We start from the raw sequence: 22,163 nt of genomic DNA, 5'->3' as shown, positions 1-22,163 counted from the left end.
GAACTCACAGATATGCTGTGAGTTACTGCATAATTACAAATGATACAGTGAACCCACTGACATTGCAAACATCTTGGACAACAAGTTCAGTGGGAATGTTTCCCCACCATACCCCCTGCAGTGCACATGTCCATCACAACAGGGTGTAGCCTCCCTGACAGCACAGATGAACATGTGTGTGCTGCCCTCTCCATAGCAGACAACACAGCATCAGTGGGACCTGATAGTGTCCCAGACTGTGGCATACACGAGATTCATGACAAACTTCACACTCACATTATGTCACTGTTCAATATCACAGTTACAACAGGATGTGGACCCATGGAATGGCATACAGCTACGGTGTACACCCCCCTCAGTGATGGTGCCACAAGGGACCCCGGACATTATCACAATATATGCCTAACTATCCTGGTCACACGCTTACACACGCGCACACTGTCTTACTCGGGTTTACTGGCGTGCACACGTGCGCATGCACGCTCAGCAAGAAACTTTGGTGTTATCCACAGCATATACCTTTGATTTCTTGACTTTACCTGGCCTACCTGTTGATACACCTATTTCGCTATTATGTAAATGTAAGCTGACACATGTCACTCTGCTCCAATGAGCTGCACTCCTTTCATACATACCCCTCTCGTGATGTCACCTATCTTCTACTCTGTTACTCCCCTTATCCTACTCCTACACTCCACTGACTGTGCTCATTTGCTATGTAAACTTGCGATTCACTATCATAACTCTCATTTGCATAGGATTGCCTACTAATGCTTAGTTGCATCTCTTAGACTGAGCTTCCCCCCATAGCAACCTCTATTCGGTGGCCATGTTGTCTTCAGCCTGCCATTCCCTTGCATTGTAAATTCATTTTAGCTATGAAATCCACATTTGTGGATCTTAATTCTTTTTCTGCTTTTTAGGGTGCAGCACAGTTTGCGCGGCGCTGTGCTACGGTTAAACCCCAGAAATCGGGATTAAAAAAAAAAGTTATATTATTTTTTAATTTGCATCACTTCCCATTGCCAGTGGCTGTATTTTTGTCCATTGTCATGCTTCCTCCTGTGAATGCATGCTTTTGTTCCAGCTGACACGGCTCTGTTTTGCTATTTGCAGAACCGTACTCAGTTATCAACTGAGTACATTTCTGCAAATAACACTACTCCTACTCGGACAGGTTCGGGTTTTCTGGATCGCAATTTTACCTCATTTGCATGGCTTTCTCCTGCAATTGAGGTAATTTGCATATCCCAGCCCTGTCCGTGTAGGACTAGTTTGTAGAGCTCAGTTGCACGCCCCTGCCGGCTGTTCCTGGATCGCTCGGCGGACATATTGGCTTGCTGGAGTCTTACTCTACTCTTAGACTCTGTGCAAGCCTTCATGAATCCGGCCCTCTGTGTTTGCCCATACCTTACTTGGATAGAAGGAAGTTTCTATGTTCACCTGTGAGAGAAGGGAGCTTTGAGCAGCCTATCTGTCCCTGGAGGAGTGGTTTCAGCCCAGAAATTAGTAGTTTACTGGCCATTTTGGGCTATTTTCTATCTCTTTCATTTCCCTGCTATAAAACCCACATTAGCTTGGTTTTGCATGCCGGGCAGTGCCGGTTAGCTAGGTTATAACTATTCACAGCTCCACAAAGTCTGCTGTTCAATTTTTCCCTTGGAACTAGACAAACTTTCAACTTAAGCACTCAAACCCTTCGCTTCTCAGCCTGGCACTTGCTCAAAACTCATAGCAAGCACTAATAAACCTTAGCACTAGACCTTCCCCCATACTGTAGAGAAGGACAAAGCTCTCTATTCGACCTTACCAGCCAATCAGTAAAACAGCTCACTGTACCTATCCAGGCATGTCCAAAGGGCAGTTTCAGGTGTACTCTCCGGTCCAACAGGTGAATCTGGGCATTTTGAGGCAATGTTATAACTGCCTCATGTACACAGACAACCCTCTCCTCCTACCACCAAACATTAATACATGCGAGACATGCAATTATACAGCCAAACTGGAGGCTAAGCTCTCTCAATCCAAGACTGGACCAGACAGTCAAGAGGAGAAAGGAATTACTTGCATCACACCACCAGTCTCACATAGAACTATGAAACCAGCACCAGCAAAAAACACAAATAAATACACAAAAACATACTCAGAGGCTCTAAATAAAAATCTGCAAAAGCAACAGAGACCTCCAAAGCAGACATCCAAGCAACCTCCACCCCCCCAACACAAACCATGAAACACATACTTCACAAAACCAGTGTGCCACGCAATCACAGCCCTTAAGGCAAAATAACATACCCAACACACTAGTAATAGGTGACTCTATAGTCAGGCACACTGACGTCCCACTCACTAAGCTGAACAAGGAGAAGGTTACTGTTAGCTGCCTGTCGGGTGCCAGGATCCGGCACATAACACAAGCACTCAGGTCACTCCAGAACAAGTATAAATATGACTCTGTCATTGTCCATGTTGGTGTGAATGACCTTTGCCGTACCTCCCTGGACTACATTAAAAGAGACATGGAAGAGCTCTCTGATCAAGTAGCCCAGGCCGGTATGACCTTTACCCTGAGTAGCATCCTGCCCTCACCAAGAATGATACCACGGTAGAAAAAAAAATATCAATTTCAACAGCTGGCTAAGCTTCTGGTGTCATTCAAAGGGGATTCAGTGTCTGTCAGCCTGGGATGACATGCTCAACAAGCCATGCTGCTTCACTAGAGATGGCTTGCACCTGTCACCTTTAGGCTTTCGAATACTGGCCAAGGATCTTGCCACCCCCATAGTGCCTTTTTTAGGCAAGGCTCAAAAGACAAACCCACCACTGTAAATAGTACAAGAAACAAAAAAACTAAGGGTAATGCTATTCAATGCCAGAAGTCTAAACCTCAAAATGCATGCAATCGAGGCACTCCTCAGTATGGAAAAAAATCAATATATGTGCAGTAACAGAAACCTAGTTTAAGGCTCCAGGGAGCACCCCAGCACTACCAGGCTACAACTCATACCATACATTTCGGCCACAAAACCCAGACCGAAATACAAAAGGTGAGGACGTATCCATTTTCATCAAGGATACCCACACCTCCAGGTAACTGGCACAGCACGATGCTTCAGAGAACATCCACGTGCAACTAACAACAGGCAGAACTGCAATTCAAATTGTAGCTTGCTACAGATCACCCACCATGTCCCAGGACCCTCATTCCACATTTCTAGAAACAGTGGGAAACATAAAGGTCCTACCAAACACCCTGATATTGGGTGATTTAAATCACCCAAACATTAACTGGGAGAACTACTCAGTACTAACTCCCTTGCCCAACATTTCCTAGAATTTATAAACTCAAATGCCCTGGATCAATTGGTCAACACCCCCACCAGAGGTGACAACATAATGGACCTGGTCATCACTAACATGGGCAACCGGTGTTCCACACCTGAGGTCAACCCCTAGCTGGTTAGATCTCACCATAAACTAATAACCCTGGATATCCACATTCCGTCCCCACTCCCAGTCAAAGAAACCACCGTGAAAAACTTTTCAAAAGCAAACTTCGCGTTACTTAAGACCGAGGTGGAAAGTTTCAAATCCCCCATGCTACAGAATAAAGCTGCCCAAGCTGCAAAATCCTTTACTAATGCACTCTATGGGCACCTACAAGAATGCATGGATAGTGCTATCCCAAGCAAAACCAAGACTCACTCCTCCAAGAAAAGGAAACCAGTCTGGTGGACCCCTGCCATAAACAAGCTATACAATAGAAGGAGGAAACTAGTACAGAAAAGAGTAAAATCCCAATAGGGGAAGACATCCCTGATCAGTATCAACAAAAAACTACAATCCCTCATAAAATCATCCAAGGTTAGCTTCAAAAGAAAAATTGCCAAGGACTCCAAAGATAACCACAAGGCATTAATTAGCTATGTCAAGAATCTAAGTGGCAATTCCCAGATCTGCTTAGAGTTAGTGCAGAATGGCACAAAATACACTGAACCGACCGATATCGCCAACATTCTGGCAGACAGGTTCAGTGCAAACTTCACCCCCTCTCACCCCCAAAAGGGCCCATAACCATACCAGAAGAATGTTGTGCCCCTGAAATCACAGATACTCAGGTTAAAACAGCCCTCTCCAAAGCCAAAAGCACAGCATCAATGAGACTGGATGGTGTCCCAGGCTGTGTCCTACATGAACTCAAAGATGAACTAACCCCTCACCTAAACACACTGTTCAAACTCAGCCTCTACACAGGCTACGTGCCCATAGGGTGGCACACAGCAACGGTTATTCCGCTCCACAAAGGTGGAGCCACAACAGTCCCCGGGAGCTATCACCCTATAAGCCTGACTAGCTTGGTCTGCAAGGCTATGGAACGCATCATCATGGATCTCATCAACAGAGACATTGGGAACCTTCAAACACTGAACCCTACCCAGTTCGGCCTTGTTAAGGGCAGATCATGCCTCCTAAACCTGATGGACTTCTTTGAGACAAAGACCTTTGACACCATTCTGGTATTATAGACAAGCTCACCAGCCTAAACATAAACCCCTATGTCATGAGATGGGTTGCCAACTGGCTCACAGACAGAACCCACATGGTAAGAATTGCGGGAGCTAGGTCTGACTCTAAACCAGTTACAAGTGGCGTTCCCCAGGGCTCAGTCCTAGGATCCCTCCTGTTCGGCATATACTTCTCAGAGGTACAGGCAAGCACAGGAGGACTATGGCTGACCAAGGGCACAGACGACTGCAAACTAGGGGCTATAATTGACTCTCCAGCTGACACAGACATCCTCCAAAAGGGTCTCACTGAGACAGATACCTGGTGTAAAAACATTGGCATCCAGCTAAATGACAAAAAGTGCATAGTCATCCCCTCTGGAAAAAACAAAGTACCCACAAATTACCACATTGGTGGTAGCCCCCTAAATACAGAAGATGAAATAAGGGATCAGGGGACCCAAGTAGATAGTAATCTCTCCTTTGATAATCACATTGCCAAAGTGGTTAGAAAATACTTCTATGTGGCCCACCTAATCACAAAAGGGTTTGCATCCAGATCAAAAGAGGTCATTGTGACCCTCTACACATCACTCATCAGACACATCATAGAGTACAATGCCCCATTTGGGATGTACCTTACAAGACACCTGCAACAGCTGGAAAGACCACAGAAGTACCTCATCAAGAGGATCACTGGCCTCAAACAGATGCCTTATGCAGCTCGACTGAAGAAACTCCAGCTGTACTCGGTTGCATACCGCCTACTCTGAGGTGATCTCTGCCTAACATACAAGGCCATGTCCAACCCAGAATTGATGGACATGCTCCACCTAAAGAAAACCATATCCCCTCGAGCCACATGCTCTAGGGATCTAAACCTCACCACAACAATAAATAGGACGTGCTGGAGGGATATATTCCTGTCCCAGGGACTTCCCATGCTCTGGAACAAGATTCCAATCTACATTAGGCAGAGCTCCTTACTAACACTCTTCAAGAGAAACCTTGAGGAGTGGATGGGAAACAGGAAGTTTACCCCGGGGATCACTTCAGTGGCTCTGCTGGACAGAGGCACAGGGAACTAATCTAAGGGGGCAGAGAAAGCCAACACATTCCAGATAGGCTTATAAATGCCTTTGGGCAGATAGCCTAGTACCTACCTATGAACCTATGAACAAACCACTCAATCCATTATGAGAAGGAGAAATGGTCAGTATGCAAACATCCAGAGGTTATGATTGGACTGGTATTGTGATGAATATCTGCCCAAAGCTAAGATCATGCATTGTGGAATCACAAGCAGCAGTCTTTAGGCAGAACTGGAAACATTTGAGACTGATGTCTGAGCCTATACTACAGCACATAGCCTGTGATAAAGACTGTGTATCTCAGAGTGAGCTGTCCAGAGTTCCAATTCCAGAGAAAGTTCCAGAGGACATTCCCATTCCTGTGACAAATCCAGAGGTTCCTGATACGAGTTGTGCACTGAAGACTGTCCCTGTTGCTAAATTTGGTCCAAACTGTTATGTTACAAGATATGGTTGCATCTCTAAACCCTGTAACAGGTATGAAACAACTTGAACATGAACACTGTGTTTTGTTTCTAATGTATATAATAATACATGTATAACTTTCATGTTGTTTTTACAAAGGGCAATCTTTTCAAGAGGGAGGATGTAAACCAATGTGTGTGTATGTACCTTAAAAAAGCTATCCAGGGGCTTGCACAACTGTATAAATATTGAGCACGTGCAAGCTAGACTGCCATTTTGTAGTAAGCAGTTGAGATGTAATCATATATGTATGTATGTAAGGTCTGTCTGTTAACTAGTTTGTTCATATTTTATGATGCTGCTATCCATCCTGATGTGTATCTATGTGTTAAAGCATCAAAATGAAATACCCTGTGATATATATATATATATATATATATATATAGAGAGAGAGAGAGAGAGAGAGCGAGAGAGATAATATAAATATATATATATCTATATATATATATATATATATATATATATATATATATATATATATATATATATATATATATATATATATATATATTTATAGATACAGATATTTATATATATATATATATATATATATATATATATATATATATATATATATATATATATATATTGATAGATAGATAAATATCCATAAATGTAAATACATAATCAGTATAAGACATAAACACATTCATTAGCAAGCAGTATAGGAAGACCATGACTAAACTAGACACAATGGAGGTTTTCTATAGACTAAACAATGGTTTCTGCTATATATTAAATAGTGACTATATTCGCTTGCATATGTGTTTAATTTAGTTCTGACAGCAGGCATGCATATAGCACAAAAGAAGAAACACATGAATCCAATTTTCCAGTGTTCGTTCGTGGATGGTTGTTGGTCTTGTCTACAATAAAGAAGAATTATTTTAAAAAAACAGGATTCAAGATTCGCTGGATTTTATTGTTTTACAATTTTCTACAAATGTCTGTGATCATCCAGAGACACTCTTTGTAACTACCTACAAATGTATCTGATTAATAAACATAACAGTATCCTAATCAGCTACTGGTAGCATAATAGATGCATCTACCTTAACAACACATCCGTGATACATGTATTTCAGTAGTCGCTTTGTTTCTATTTTATTTGATGCTTAACACAGAGATGCATAAATCAGAGGATTCTTTTTAAGATGACTGTCTGAAATATAACTAGATTTTCCACTTACACTATAGCAATGGTTGGGTTTAGTATGCAACCTTGTAGACCCTTGTAGAACACAGAAGAGTGATATCAGCAATCTGTCTTTATCAAGGCATCATGGAAGTTATGTAACTTTTTCTGAAAAAAAATTTGGCATAGTAGCTCATGAATTCACCATGACAGGTAGGTCTTTGATAATGGGCCTAAGCCATCAAGTCAAAGTTTCTGCCCCCCTCCCAGTTATGATACTTGTTTTGTAACAAGTGCCTTTCTGCTTATAATAACTGCAGGATATAAATTGCTGTTCAGTTGTGAGAGATGTTCAGTCTGATATGACTAAAAGATCACATCAAGTGTATGACACTCGGGTTAGTCGCAGGACATGGGGTATTATAAAACTACATATTATCTGCAGTGTTTCATGAACACCGAGCATAAAATTTAGCATCAAGGCAGTATTTATGTATTGCTGGCAATTTTCAGTCAGTGGTTCTTTACTAAAATGTATTTTACTCAGCATTTAGTTAGTATACCTATATTTTCATAAATTATGCATGGTAGACATTTACTCATTACCGTTTCAAAAAAGTATTACAACTGTAATACACACTCCCCTAAATCGTGTGCTAATACAGAACTAATTATGTAAGATTTGCCACAGCAAACAGTTTGCATACCCCCCACACACTCTTACATACCCATAATCACAGGCAGGCAGTCTACATAGCAGGACATCTTCTGGCAATATTACTTTGAATAAGTGAAATAGAAACATAGTGCATCTGCTACTCAAGCAGTTCCCTCGTGAAACTGTGGAAAGACACAAACCACTGTGATACTTATTTTACTGAAGTGTTAGTTGAGTATCCGGAGGTTATCTGACTTATGCCGCATGAGTAAGTGAGAAGGAAACACACTGCTTCAAGCAGCTTGCCTCCTCCTACAGTAGCAGTGATGGAAGAAGTCATCCAGTGTAAATTAATTAAAACATTCCAAGTGAACAGGAAAAAAATTCTAATGTTGTAAAGAGAATCAATGTTACTCATTTAAATGTATTTACTAAACTAACCAAGCTAAAATATCTGGGAAAAATAAGAAGAAACCAGTCTAATCTTAATAAATTCAAGTTTTTTTTCTCAGATTAAAATACTGATTAGTCTTTGTTTCAATAGGTGTACCCCTTCCTCAGCAACCTATATGTGTTAAAATTAGTTTGGCATAACAATTGCAACTCCATCACTTTTACCATGTTTTTTCAATTTGTGGTACATGGTAAAATGGCTGCAAATTAACAAAAGTATTCCCCAGTCCTGCCTGCATACTTTTTATGAATTCCAGTAGGCGTGCATATGGAATCGCCGCATGGTTATGATATAGCTGTACAAGCTTGCAAGTGCCTTATAGTTCTTTGCTTCCCTCCGCACTGAATTTGCAAACTGATTCACAGGCAACTTTTATTATGAATATCCTGCACTGCAATCCTAACATTGGTGTATTTGCAGAGACTGAGCTGCATATTGTTCCATTTTGACAAAACAGGAAAAACAATGGTCTCTAAAAGCTGTTTTAATTTTTTCCCAATAACCTGCTTATGACTATAGCTTCTTACTCTATTTTACATCTGATGTTCTGGAATAGTAAATGGTACAGTTATAGTGCTGCATATTTATGTTTCATGACTGAGACTAAAACTGATCTCTACACAGCTGTGTTCCTTTTTTTTATGCAGGCACTGTCCTTGGTTTGTTGCTTAAAAGGCCTGAACCTATTCCAGACTATTTTATCTGTTAGTATTACATCAATCTATTTTCCAGGTGTGCTTTATCCAGTTCAGGGTCATGATGTATTTGAGTCTACCATGGCAGCGGAAAGACATACGCTAGGAACTTTTCCTAAATAGAATGTCATACCCTCATAGAACATGTCACCTCTTTCTATCTCTCTCACATATGTACTTACATAGACACACACACACACACACACACACACACACACACACACACACACACACACCCTTCCTAAGGACAACTTGCATGTCATCAGCTCACCTACCCATAGCTCTTTGGAATATGAAAGAAAACCAGAGCTCTGGGCAAAAACACTCAAGAATACAGGGTATATACACAAATCACTGAAGCTTCCACGATAAGCAGCAAATATATTTATTTAATAAAACAAGCGCTTTCACGGACTCGACAAGTCCGCTTCATCAGGTTACAAATTTCTTAAAAAATGACCACATTTTATATAGTAAGGCATACGCCCTAATTAACTGTCATTTTGGCGGCTAAAAATATAATTGAGCATTTGTTAATCAATTAGTACCATTTAGGCTGAATTCCATATAAGGAGACCACTTCCTACAAATGCGTCTCTTACATCTTATATTATCTTAAATTCTAAAATGTATATAAAACATTCAATTAAACATACAGCATTTCCCTTCATTGTTTCGTAAGACAAATAATTGTACATACTAACTCATAAAATATGCAAAATGTATTCAATCCAACTGGCATACATATGAGATTAGATTTTCAAGCTATTAATTATAGTATTTGTATAACATGATATTCTTAACTTTCTTAGGCTTAAGGTATAAGTAATAATACCGAGTAAGTTCATTTATTAAATAATACGTAATTGTTCCATAAAATATTATTTAATTATATAATATATTCAAACTCTAGATATACCAATACATCTAATGAATTTTAAATAGTCATAGAATAAAATAAAAATAAATCCATGAAAATGATATCCCATACGTAGGTATGGCAAGACAACCATAAACCGAAAGTTAAAGGAGAGTATATTTAGTTATTTACACAATCATATAAATTAAAACAATAAAATGAAGTTAGATATACCAATTCATATATTCCTATAGAATTTCTGCTTGCATATAAACTATTAATATTTTTTGCTCTAGATCTGCATTATAATATCTCTATAATAGTGCTGGTTTAATACTAAGTGCTGTGTTCAGGCCTGGCTCTATATGTGCCCTAAGTAATAATATCCATTTCAGCTCGAAAAGTTCCAAGGTGCCTAGTGTATTACCTTCCCTTCTGTTATGATGAAGTATCTGTAGTACTTTGAATTTAAACACGTGAGATGGAAATAGCTGACAGTGCCTGGCTAAAGCATTACTAGTGTTCATCTTCCGTATATCATAAAGATGGTTGTAGGCATGATCTCTGAGCCTACGTGTTGTCAAGCCCACGTAGTAGGCATTGCAATTGTCACATGTGGCCAAATAAATTATATTAGTGGTCTCACATGTGGCATAAAAGTTCGAGTAAACTTGTAGCCAGTCTGTGGATTTTCATATGTCTGTTCATCACTAATATAACTACATACACTGCATTTCTTACAAGGAAAAGTTCCTCGCCTAAAATTAGTTCTAATATCCAAAGGTGCATGTAATATTCTCTCTTTGCATAATAATCTTTTTAGGTTTGGACAGTTACTATATCTGAAAATAGGGTATTCACCCACCACATTTTTCAGGTCTTTATTCATATAAAGTAACTTCCAATTTTTGTTGATAATATCTTTAATATATCTTACATCATTCGTGAATTTGATGTCATATTGTATCTTGCCTATACAAAATTTATTATGATGTCCAAGATAGCCTCGTTTATGGCTGGCCTTAAGATTCATAAAATTACTATCTTGCATATAAGTTTGTACATATTCTGGATAACCCCTATTCTTAAAACACTTAATTTGAAAATTTAGCAAATGTTCTCTATCCTTGGTATCACTGCATAATTTGGTTATTCTGGCCATTTGATTTTTTACAATATTAGGAAAAATATGGCGAGGGTGCATACTCTCATGATGTAAAATGCCATTTTTCCAACAAGATTTTCTAAATAGCGATGTAGTGAACCTGTTCCCATTATTTTTCATTATTGTTATATCAAGGTAGTTAACCTTATTCAGTGAGGCTTCATATGTAAAACTAAGGAATGAGGTGGTTGATTCCATATACTCAATGAAACTCAGCAAGGACTCCATACTGCCATTCCAAAAAAGTAAAATGTCATCCACAAATCTCCTGTAGTGAATAACATTAGCTACAAAATTCTCATTATTCAGGATATGAGTTCTCTCCCATTCATATACTGCTATATTAGCATATACATTTGCACAAGGGGTACCCATGGCTACCCCCCATATTTGTTTATAGACCTTATCTTGATACAAAAAGATGTTATTATTAAGTATCAACTCTAATAAGGTACATATAATAAACTGTTCATTTTGATCACCCATGCCATAGTCGTTCATACAACTTCTAACAGCTTCTACTCCAAACTCATTGGGTATGCTTGTAAATAGGTTCCTTATATCTAAGGTAACCAATAGTGTCTCACAATTCACCTTTTCAACCCATTGTGAATTTTCTAAATCTTCCAATAGTGTATATGAATTTTTTAATATAGTTGGAATTTTATCTATCAACGTGGCCAATTTAAATTGAACATACTGTGAGGCATTCTCAGTTGCCCATGATTGACCAGAAACTATCGGTCGTACTGGTGGGGGGTATACCCCTTTGTGCATTTTGGGCAATCCCTTAATGATGGGAATCAAGGGCGCCTCAATATCCAAATAGTCATACAATTGTTTGTCTATGCATCTTGACATCAGGAGATCGTAGAATGTATCTCTAACATTTCCAATTATGGATATGACTTCAGCTCTATTGATCATTAAATAAGCAGTATCATCACATAACATCGTATTCATTATGTCATTGTAAAATTCGGAATCCATTAAAACTACCCCCCCCATTTATCAGCTGGTCTAAATACCACACTTTCATCATTGCATAATGAATCTAGGCTACTTCTTTGTAATTCACTCATATTATAAAATAATTTTTTATGTCCTTTTTCTTTATAATATGCGTAGAGATCAAATTCACATGCACGTAGAAAACAGTCAATAGAACTAGGTAGCGGTGGAATGAAGGTGCTTTTCCTTTTAAGAACAGTATTTTTTGACAATAGATCCTTATGTTCAGTATTACTTTCATCAAAAAATAAAAGTTTCAGGGCCAGTTTTCTAGTAAACTTTCGGAGCATTATGAGAGTATCAGAAAGTTCACTACCCCGGGAAGGGATAAACGATAGACCCTTGTTAAGTACAGAGCATTCAGATTCAGTCAATTCACGAGATGAGATATTAAAAAATAAAACATTTAATGTTTCTTCTTCCTGTTCTCCCAATTGTCTCCAGATATTTTGCGCTTCCCCCTTCCCCTGCTGGATGATCGCATCGGGGCTCGTTGTTTGTAAGGAAGCGGGGAGTTTAAAATCGATGTCATATTGGGAGCAATATTCAAAATATGAGTGCCTTCTTTCGGTCTGGCTCCTGTTGTAACATTTTTCAAACCTTGCTGATTGCAAGGCAGGGAGGAAGCAGGTGAAGCAGTATCCACTTCTGAAGTGAGCAAGCCACTGTTAGATATTGTATTATCTAAGTTAGCGACATTGATGTTTGTAGTAACGCTACTCACTATGTCATTATTCACTTGATTCACTTCTCGAGTTGCTATTGTCTCATTGTATCTCGGCCATATAAATATATTGCCGACACGGAAATCATTACAGTCTCTTTTTAACTTTTTTAGCTTCACTTGTTCTAACTTATTACTGTAGAAAGTCACTTGTGATAACATATTGTTAAGTTTAGATAAGCAATGTTCACTTTTATATTTAGTAACCATATGGTTGTGCTCACCTTCAACTTTGTCAATTAGTTCATTCTCCACCGGTTGAAAATAATCAATGAGTAATCTCAAGTATCTGTTGCCAAGATCTAGGTTAAGTTGTTGCCATCTTCGTAGGAGCTCGGGATGCGCTTCTCCATAGCTCGGCATGCAGAGTACGCGCATGCCCCGCGGAATAACCTTGAAATGCAGGCACGCCTCCAGATGTTTTCTCTGCCAAATGAGCCTGTGAAGTTTGTAAAGATTGCTCTCCAAGCTCCTCAAATCTCCATAAAAATCTTGCATATTCTCGTTATGGGTATTCACCTCTGGTAGAGCATTACCTTGATTATCAAAGTTCAATAAAGAATTATCACGTTGGTGGAATATGGCATTCCAATTCACAGCATCACTGGCAACTTTCGGTGTATAATCCAGCTCAATATTTAAGTTTTCCATCGCGTGATGATTAGCCAGGAAATAAAACAAGAGAAACCAAATTATCAGCACCAGACCCAGCACGACCATCCAAAGCCTCAGCAAAATACAACGATCAGTATATACACAAATCACTGAAGCTTCCACGATAAGCAGCAAATATATTTATTTAATAAAACAAGCGCTTTCACGGACTCGACAAGTCCGCTTCATCAGGTTACAAATTTCTTAAAAAATGACCACATTTTATATAGTAAGGCATACGCCCTAATTAACTGTCATTTTGGCGGCTAAAAATATAATTGAGCATTTGTTAATCAATTAGTACCATTTAGGCTGAATTCCATATAAGGAGACCACTTCCTACAAATGCGTCTCTTACATCTTATATTATCTTAAATTCTAAAATGTATATAAAACATTCAATTAAACATACAGCATTTCCCTTCATTGTTTCGTAAGACAAATAATTGTACATACTAACTCATAAAATATGCAAAATGTATTCAATCCAACTGGCATACATATGTGATTAGATTTTCAAGCTATTAATTATAGTATTTGCATAACATGATATTCTTAACTTTCTTAGGCTTAAGGTATAAGTAATAATACCGAGTAAGTTCATTTATTAAATAATACGTAATTGTTCCATAAAATATTATTTAATTATATAATATATTCAAACTCTAGATATACCAATACATCTAATGAATTTTAAATGGTCATAGAATAAAATAAAAATAAATCCATGAAAATGATATCCCATACGTAGGTATGGCAAGACAACCATAAACCGAAAGTTAAAGGAGAGTATGTTTAGTTATTTACACAATCATATAAATTAAAACAATAAAATGAAGTTAGATATACCAATTCATATATTCCTATAGAATTTCTGCTTGCATATAAACTATTAATATTTTTTGCTCTAGATCTGTATTATAATATCTCTATAATAGTGCTGGTTTAATACTAAGTGCTGTGTTCAGGCCTGGCTCTATATGTGCCCTAAGTAATAATATCCATTTCAGCTCGAAAAGTTCCAAGGTGCCTAGTGTATTACCTTCCCTTCTGTTATGATGAAGTATCTGTAGTACTTTGAATTTAAACACGTGAGATGGAAATAGCTGACAGTGCCTGGCTAAAGCATTACTAGTGTTCATCTTCCGTATATCATAAAGATGGTTGTAGGCACGATCTCTGAGCCTACGTGTTGTCAAGCCCACGTAGTAGGCATTGCAATTGTCACATGTGGCCAAATAAATTATATTAGTGGTCTCACATGTGGCATAAAAGTTCGGAGTAAACTTGTAGCCAGTCTGTGGATTTTCATATGTCTGTTCATCACTAATATAACTACATACACTGCATTTCTTACAAGGAAAAGTTCCTCGCCTAAAATTAGTTCTAATATCCAAAGGTGCATGTAATATTCTCTCTTTGCATAATAATCTTTTTAGGTTTGGACAGTTACTATATCTGAAAATAGGGTATTCACCCACCACATTTTTCAGGTCTTTATTCATATAAAGTAACTTCCAATTTTTGTTGATAATATCTTTAATATATCTTACATCATTTGTGAATTTGATGTCATATTGTATCTTGCCTATACAAAATTTATTATGATGTCCAAGATAGCCTCGTTTATGGCTGGCCTTAAGATTCATAAAATTACTATCTTGCATATAAGTTTGTACATATTCTGGATAACCCCTATTCTTAAAACACTTAATTTGAAAATTTAGCAAATACAGGGTATATGTAAGCACTGCACTAAAGTCACTCCAGCCAGGAACCAAACCAGATGACCAAGTACTGTTTGGCAGCAATTCTACCGACTGTAACACTGCTTGCCTGGCAGCTTACTTAATCTGATGAGGACACCACATAGAGGATTATGATCAGATCACTGATCAGAAGGAACATATTATGTGCTCTAGACGTGGATACCAGGTTTTTGACACTTGATGATAGTAGAGGGAATGACATACTGAGTTATTAAGTTTTGATATATGTAGATCTTTATCAGAAGAAAACAAGATTCTGGGTGGGTTGCGTGGTGGTACAAGTTTGTGTCTTAGCTGTCCTCTTTGCAGTTTCCTGACACACTAAATTTTTTTAAATTCAGTGTCTTCCCTCTTTCCGTGGTGATGCAGCGTTTACGTTGTTGCCTCACAGCAAGAGGTTCTCTGGTTCGGTCTTCAGCTGGAGCACCTTCTGTGCAGAGTCTGCATGTCCTCCCTGTGTTCAAATGAGTTTTAAAGACATGCAGGTAGGTATGTGCGTGCATGTGTGTGCCTTCTGTGAAGGTTGGACGCCGAGCTGGCAACTCAACACAGTAAAAACACCACTGCCAATCAATCTGCGAACCGGTGATCAGCTGTGGCAACTCCTAACTGAGAAAAGCTGAAAGACATTGCTTTAGTGGCTCCTTCCTCAACTTTCTAATATTTTTCACCTGTATCTTGTCTTTTCCAGTTCAAATGTCTGCATTTACTTTCCAGAATATACTTACCTGGCATAGATTGCACTGGCTTGTTTCTAATCCTGGTGTTGCTTATAATTAGATCTGACAAAGTGCTACATTTGTCCATTTGGTTAAAAACAGAGCTTGTTGTATTGTTCTATGTACTACATGGCAAACAGCTAAGTGCCAGGTGCTGGTAATTCATTTTGAAAAAGCAGCCAGATTACAAAATATTCTGTGTACAGTCTCCATAAAACTCATGCCTAGACAAAAGAAGGAGTCAAAATGTCTCTGTCCACAAAGGGTGCCCAGTAGAAATTGTGCAGCAAAAGACCACTATATAGGACATACATTAGTACATCTAGAAGCACCAGTCACAGTTAATCAGTGTCATTGTATTTCTTATCTTCTCATAATTACATTATCTTTATGTTGGCTGATCTATATCACCTAAACAGGACTTATCAATTTCCCGACCTGGTCAGCTCACTAGATCACTTAAAACCTTCACCCAACTTGGAAATGAAGTGGAATTTACCATGTCTATTCTGTTCACTCTGTTTAATATTTTGCATGTTTATGCCTGCTAGTCATATGTGTGTTAATACATAGGACACTGGGAGTGATGTATTAAATCACCATGGATCCCATGGTTCCCACCCCTGTGTCTTTGTCTGAATCACATAGGTGTCTGTAATCCTTCATCAAGCCCTCCCTAGATTGCAAGAACGTTAACTTGCAACTGTTCCTGGCCTTGAGCAGATAAGAAATAGAGGCATTATTCAGCAAAACTGCTTTTGTCCATGCTGTGTTCTGGAAGGTGTTGATGCTTGTAAAGGCTGCATCATAGCTGATATGCTTGTGAGTCAAGTTCACTTGTAGGGATTGCATTGTGACAACACAGCCTAGCCTACCTCGTGTGCTGTAAATTGAAGGTATATTGAATATCTCCTTTAACTTTATGCAGTTTAGTAAACACAATCTGTAATTTCCACTAAACAATACTACAGTTAGACTGACAAGTGTACTAATTGCACACTGGCTGAAACTGCTGACCTGTGTTATTTCTGTATGATTACCTACAGTTCTTTAGTCAGAACTAGAAACCAAATATAAGACTAACCAATGTGGGAAGCACAACAAAGATTATGTTTAGCAGTGTGTAAAGGGCCAGAATCTATCCTTGTTCCAAATCCAGAGACTCTCTTCTCATACGTGTGCCCCTTTACTAGTGTAGCAACAAAAAAGATTGCATTATTGCACAACCTGTATTTCAGGATGATGACTCAAGTAGGCAAAAGTACATGCAACTTCAAACCTTGTTCTGTTACCCACTACAGATTTTACTGCAGCTGATCTGTTGCATATTTGTTTATAAACTATCTTAGCTTTCCGGAACTACTGGAAGAAAGGTTAAATTGTTTTCTTCTCCCAGACCCCATAAGTGAGCATCAGTGACAAAATGTGCTTGATGCAATACCCTATATCAGCTGCTATATATGAAATCCCTATCTTCTGCAAATATTATACATATGTAAAAAATATCTGTGTTGTGTCCCAGTACCTCTTTAAAGAAAACATTCTACTGATGTCCACTTTGAAAACATAAAAACAAGTGCTAGAGTGATAATTTCACTTGCTGATTGCCTGTGACAGATGCTCTAACCCTTAAATGCTGATCCAGGCTCTGTGTGAAATTCCCACTCAGATGTGTTTGGCTAAGTAAATAATGTACTAATGAAGTCTTGGTGCAGTGACAGATGCCCACAGTAACTGCTTCAGTTTTCAACTGCTGTTTACTTCGTATTTTAGTTTGAATGATCTGCATATCCATACCCAAGTGGAAACATCTGGTCATTATTTCTCTACAAAATATCATAATGGCAATATATGCAGAGTTTATCAAAAGCTAATACACCTTTAATTCTGTGTTAAAGTTCTCGTACAGTTTATACACCCCAGCACTATCTGTTTGCTTCGTAACAGGTGGATGGCTGACAAAATTACTCTGAACAAGTGAGATGGAAACATACTGCTTTTTATTATACCTAAGCACTTCACTCCTGTAACATTGACAAAGGAAGGAAACAGCTGGGATACTTATTTTTCCAATGGTTTAGTGGCATATCAGGTGGTTGGTTAGCCAATTTATTGTGAAAAAGTGAGAAAAAAGCATGCTGTTTCAGGCAGTTAAGCACTTCCCTCCTGCAACAGTAAGAGGAGAAACAAAGAATTGTAAGTTAATTAACATCTTCTGAGAAAGCTCAGATAATCCTTTAACACTGCAGAATGAATCACACTTGCTCATTTAATTTGTAAACTTCTCTGTCCAAGATAAATTATCTGGTAAAAGGTAGGAAGGAACAAATATGATCTTAATTCAAGTTTCCTAGTGCAAGTTAAACAATATTCTTCATTTCTCTCCCTGTACCTTTGAGCCCTAGTTGCCCCAGCAGGCTGTAAAAACATGATTTCAGCAGAAAAAATCCAAATCTAACAACTATACGAAAGTGCCTTGTGTTATACCATGCAATGAAATGGTAGCATATTAACAGTAATGTTTCCATTTCCTGATTCCATACTATTCTGAATCCAGAGATGCATGGTTCTGGAGCTCCAACATGTTTACAACAAAACTGTAAATGTTTTTAGCTGTATTTTAGTTTTATGTATACCTTCATGCTGAATTTCTGATTGAAATCCTAGGCAACACTTACTGTTCTTTACCCTCATTGGTGTTAATACAGGGGTTGAGCTGTGTGTTGTACCAATGTTTACAAAATAGTAACTGGAAGTTGTTAGTTATCCCAATACATACCTCACAAACTATTAGTGCAACAAGTCTGGATAAAGCCTAAAATAATGGGGGATAAAGGCCCAAAAATAGGGACAGATTCTAAATATTGCTCTTATAAACGTATTAAGTTGTTGGAATAACAGCTTGTGTGTTAGTATACATTTTCTGAAGGGTATAAAGTCTGAAACTAAAATATGTGTCATTATTTAGCGACTTCAGTCCTCGGTGATTTGCCACAAAACTACACATTTTATGAGTAACAGACTAAAAATATGAGACAAAAATATAAACATTCTGCGAAAATCTGGAAAGTTGAGAGGTATGTCCTAATAGGTTCATAGGTTCATAGGTTCATACTAGGCTATCTGCCCTAGGGCATTTATAAGCCTAGCCAGAGTGTGTGTGGCTTTCACCACCCCTTAGGATGAGAATACTATACCCATTAATTTGCTGTGCCTCTGTCCAGCAGTGATACAGAGATGATTCCCGGGGTAAACCTACGAGCTCCCATCCACTCGTCAAGATTTCTCTTGAACAGAGTCAGTGAGGGGCTCTGCTTCACATGGACTGGGATTCTGTTCCATAGTGTAGGGAGTCTCTGTGTGATGAATCTGTCCCTCCAGCACGTCCTATTTATATCCGTGTTGAGGTTTAAGTCTCTTGCTCTCGTGACTCTGGTGGATTTGGATTTTTTGAGGTGGAGCATGTCCATTAATTCCGGGTTGGACATGGCCTTGTATGTCAGGCACAGATCACCTCTGAGCAGACGGTATGCGACTGAATAGAGCTGGAGTTTCTTCAGTCGGGCATCGTATGACATATGTTTGAGCCCCTTTATCCTTTTGGTGAGGAACTTTTGGGGTCTTTCCAACTGCTGCAGGTGTCGGGTAAGGTACATTCGAATGGGGCGTTGTACTCAATCATTGGTCTGATAAGTGAAGAGTACAGGGTACAATGACCTCTCCTGATCTGGATGTGAATCCCTTCATGATCAGGTGGGCAATGTAGAAGGTCTTCCTAACCACTTTGGCAATGTGAGTGTCAAAAGAGAGGTTACTGTCAACTTGGGTCCCCAGGTCCCTGATAACTTCTTCCGTGTTTAATGGATTACCACCTATGTGGTAATTAGGGGTTACCTTGTTTTTCCCAAAGGGTATGACTATACATTTTTGGCATTTAGCTTAAGGCCATGGCTCTGGCACCAGTTATCCATTTCTATGAGACCTTTCTGGAGGATGTCTGTGTCTGATGGAGTGTCAATTATGGTGCCCAGTTTGCAGTCATCTGCAAATTTTGTCAACCACAATCCCCTATGTTTGCCTGCACTTCAGAAAAATAAATGCCGAACAAGAGGGGCCCAGGACTGAGCCCTGTGGGACACCGCTCATGACCGGCTTAGAGTCTGACATGGCACCAGCAACTCTAACCCTGTGTGTTCTGTCCTTGAGCCAGTTTGCAACCCATCTTGTGACATATGGGTTTACATCTAAGCTGGTGAGCTTTTCTATGATGCCCGAGTGGGGTATTGTGTCAAACGCTTTTGCTAGGTCAAGGTAGGCTGTGTGAACTGCCTTACCCTCATCAATGGCCTTAGTGACTGTTTCAAAAGTCGACCAAGTTCAAGAGGCAGGATCTGCCCTTGACAAAGCCAAATTGGGTAGGATCCAGTGTCTGTAGGTCCCCAATGTCTTTATTTATGAGTTCCATTATGATCCTCTCCATAGCTTTGCAGACAAGGCTCGTCAAGCTTATGGGGCGGTAATTTCCAGGGTCCGTAGAAGCACCGCCTTTGTGGAGTGGGACCACAGTTGCCGTCGCCATTCTTTGGGTACGTATCCTGTAGTAAGGCTAAGATTAAACAGCAGCCTTATGTGTGGGTTTAGTTCCTCATTGAGTTCGTGTAGCACACATCCGGGGACACCGTCCGGTCCCATTGATGCTGTGTTTTTGCTTTAGAGAGAGCAGCTCTGACCTGGGCATCTGAGATGTTTGGGAGGCTAGACTCTGGTGGGATAGATATTTCTCCTTTTGGGGGAGGGAGGGAGAAATTTGCACTGAACCTGTCTGCCAGTATGTTGGCAATGTCTGTGGGGTCAGTGATTTTTTATCATTTTGGACCAATTCTGAGCATATCTGGGAGTTTCCATCCAGGTTTCTAACATAGCTAAAGAAGGCTTTATGATTGTCTTTTGTGTCATTAGCGATTTTTCTCTCAAAGTTGGCCTTGGATGATTTTATGAGTGATCGTAGTTTTTGCTAGTATTGATCAGAGATGCCTTCCCATTTAAGGATTTTGCTCTGTCATGTAGTAGCTTTCTCCTCTTGTTGTAGAGTTTGTTTATGGCTGGAGTCCACCAGACCGGCGCCTGCCTTTGGTGGAAAGGGTCTTGATTTTATTAGGGATTGCTTGATCCATACATTCCTGGAGGTGCTCGTAGAAGGCATTTGTAAGGGTTTCAGCAGCGTGGGTTATGGTTTCCACTGGCTCGGGGCCTTGAAGGATACCACTCCAGTCTTAAGAAGTGTGAAGTTTGCTTTTGAGAAGTTCTTCACTGTGGTCTTTTGCTGGGGGTGGGGGGATGTGGATCTCCAGTGAGATTAATTTATGGTCTGATCTCACCAATGAGGGATATACTTCCGGTGTGGAGCATTTTGTCCCCATGTTTGTGATGATCAGGTCTAGTATATTTTCTCCTCTTGTGGGAATGGTGACTAGTTGTTCCATAGCATTTGAGTTTATGAACTCAAGGAACCTTTGGGCTAGGGTGTTGGGGCTTGAGTAATGTTCCCAGTCTATATTTGGGTAGTTGAAGTCACCCAATATGATGGTGTTTGGAGAGACATTTATACTCTCCAGTGTCTTCAGGAAGGCTGTGTGGGTTTCCTGAGTTTGAGAAGGTGGTCTGTAGCATGTTACAAACTGTAGGGCAGTTTTACCTATGGTTAATTGCACCTGGATGGTCTCCGATGCTTCATGCGTTGCCACTAACCTGGAGGTGTGGGTATCCTTTATGAATATGGATACTCCCCTCCTTTTGTGGTTCGGTCCGGATTTTGGGGCGGAACGCATGATATGAGGTATAACCTGATAGTGCTGGGGTGCTCTCAGGAGCCTTGAACCAGGTTTCAGTCACAGCACAAACATCGATGTTCTCCATACTGAGAAGGGCTTCGAGTGCATCTTGAGGTTTAGACTTCTGGCATTGAGCAGTATTACCCTTAGTTTTTCTCCATTTTTGTTTTCTAGGGCGGTAGGTTTATCATTTGAGCCTTGCCACTATGGGGGTGGCAAGAGCCTTTGCCAATATCCGGAAGCCCAGGGGTGACAGGTGCAAGCCGTCCCTTGGCAGCGTGGCTTGTCAAGCATGTCATCCCAGGCAGACAGACATTGGATCCCCTTAGAATGACACCAGTAATTAAGCCAATTAATAAAGCTGATCATTTTGTCTCTGTATTGTGGCATCATTCTTGGTGAGGGTAGGATACTGCTCAGGGTCAGGG

Source organism: Protopterus annectens, chromosome 17.part0 (genome assembly GCF_019279795.1).
Source record: "Protopterus annectens isolate FY-2018-M chromosome 17.part0, PAN1.0, whole genome shotgun sequence".
Classification (NCBI taxonomy): Eukaryota; Metazoa; Chordata; order Ceratodontiformes; family Protopteridae; genus Protopterus; species Protopterus annectens.
Note: the sequence above shows the minus strand (reverse complement) of the source record.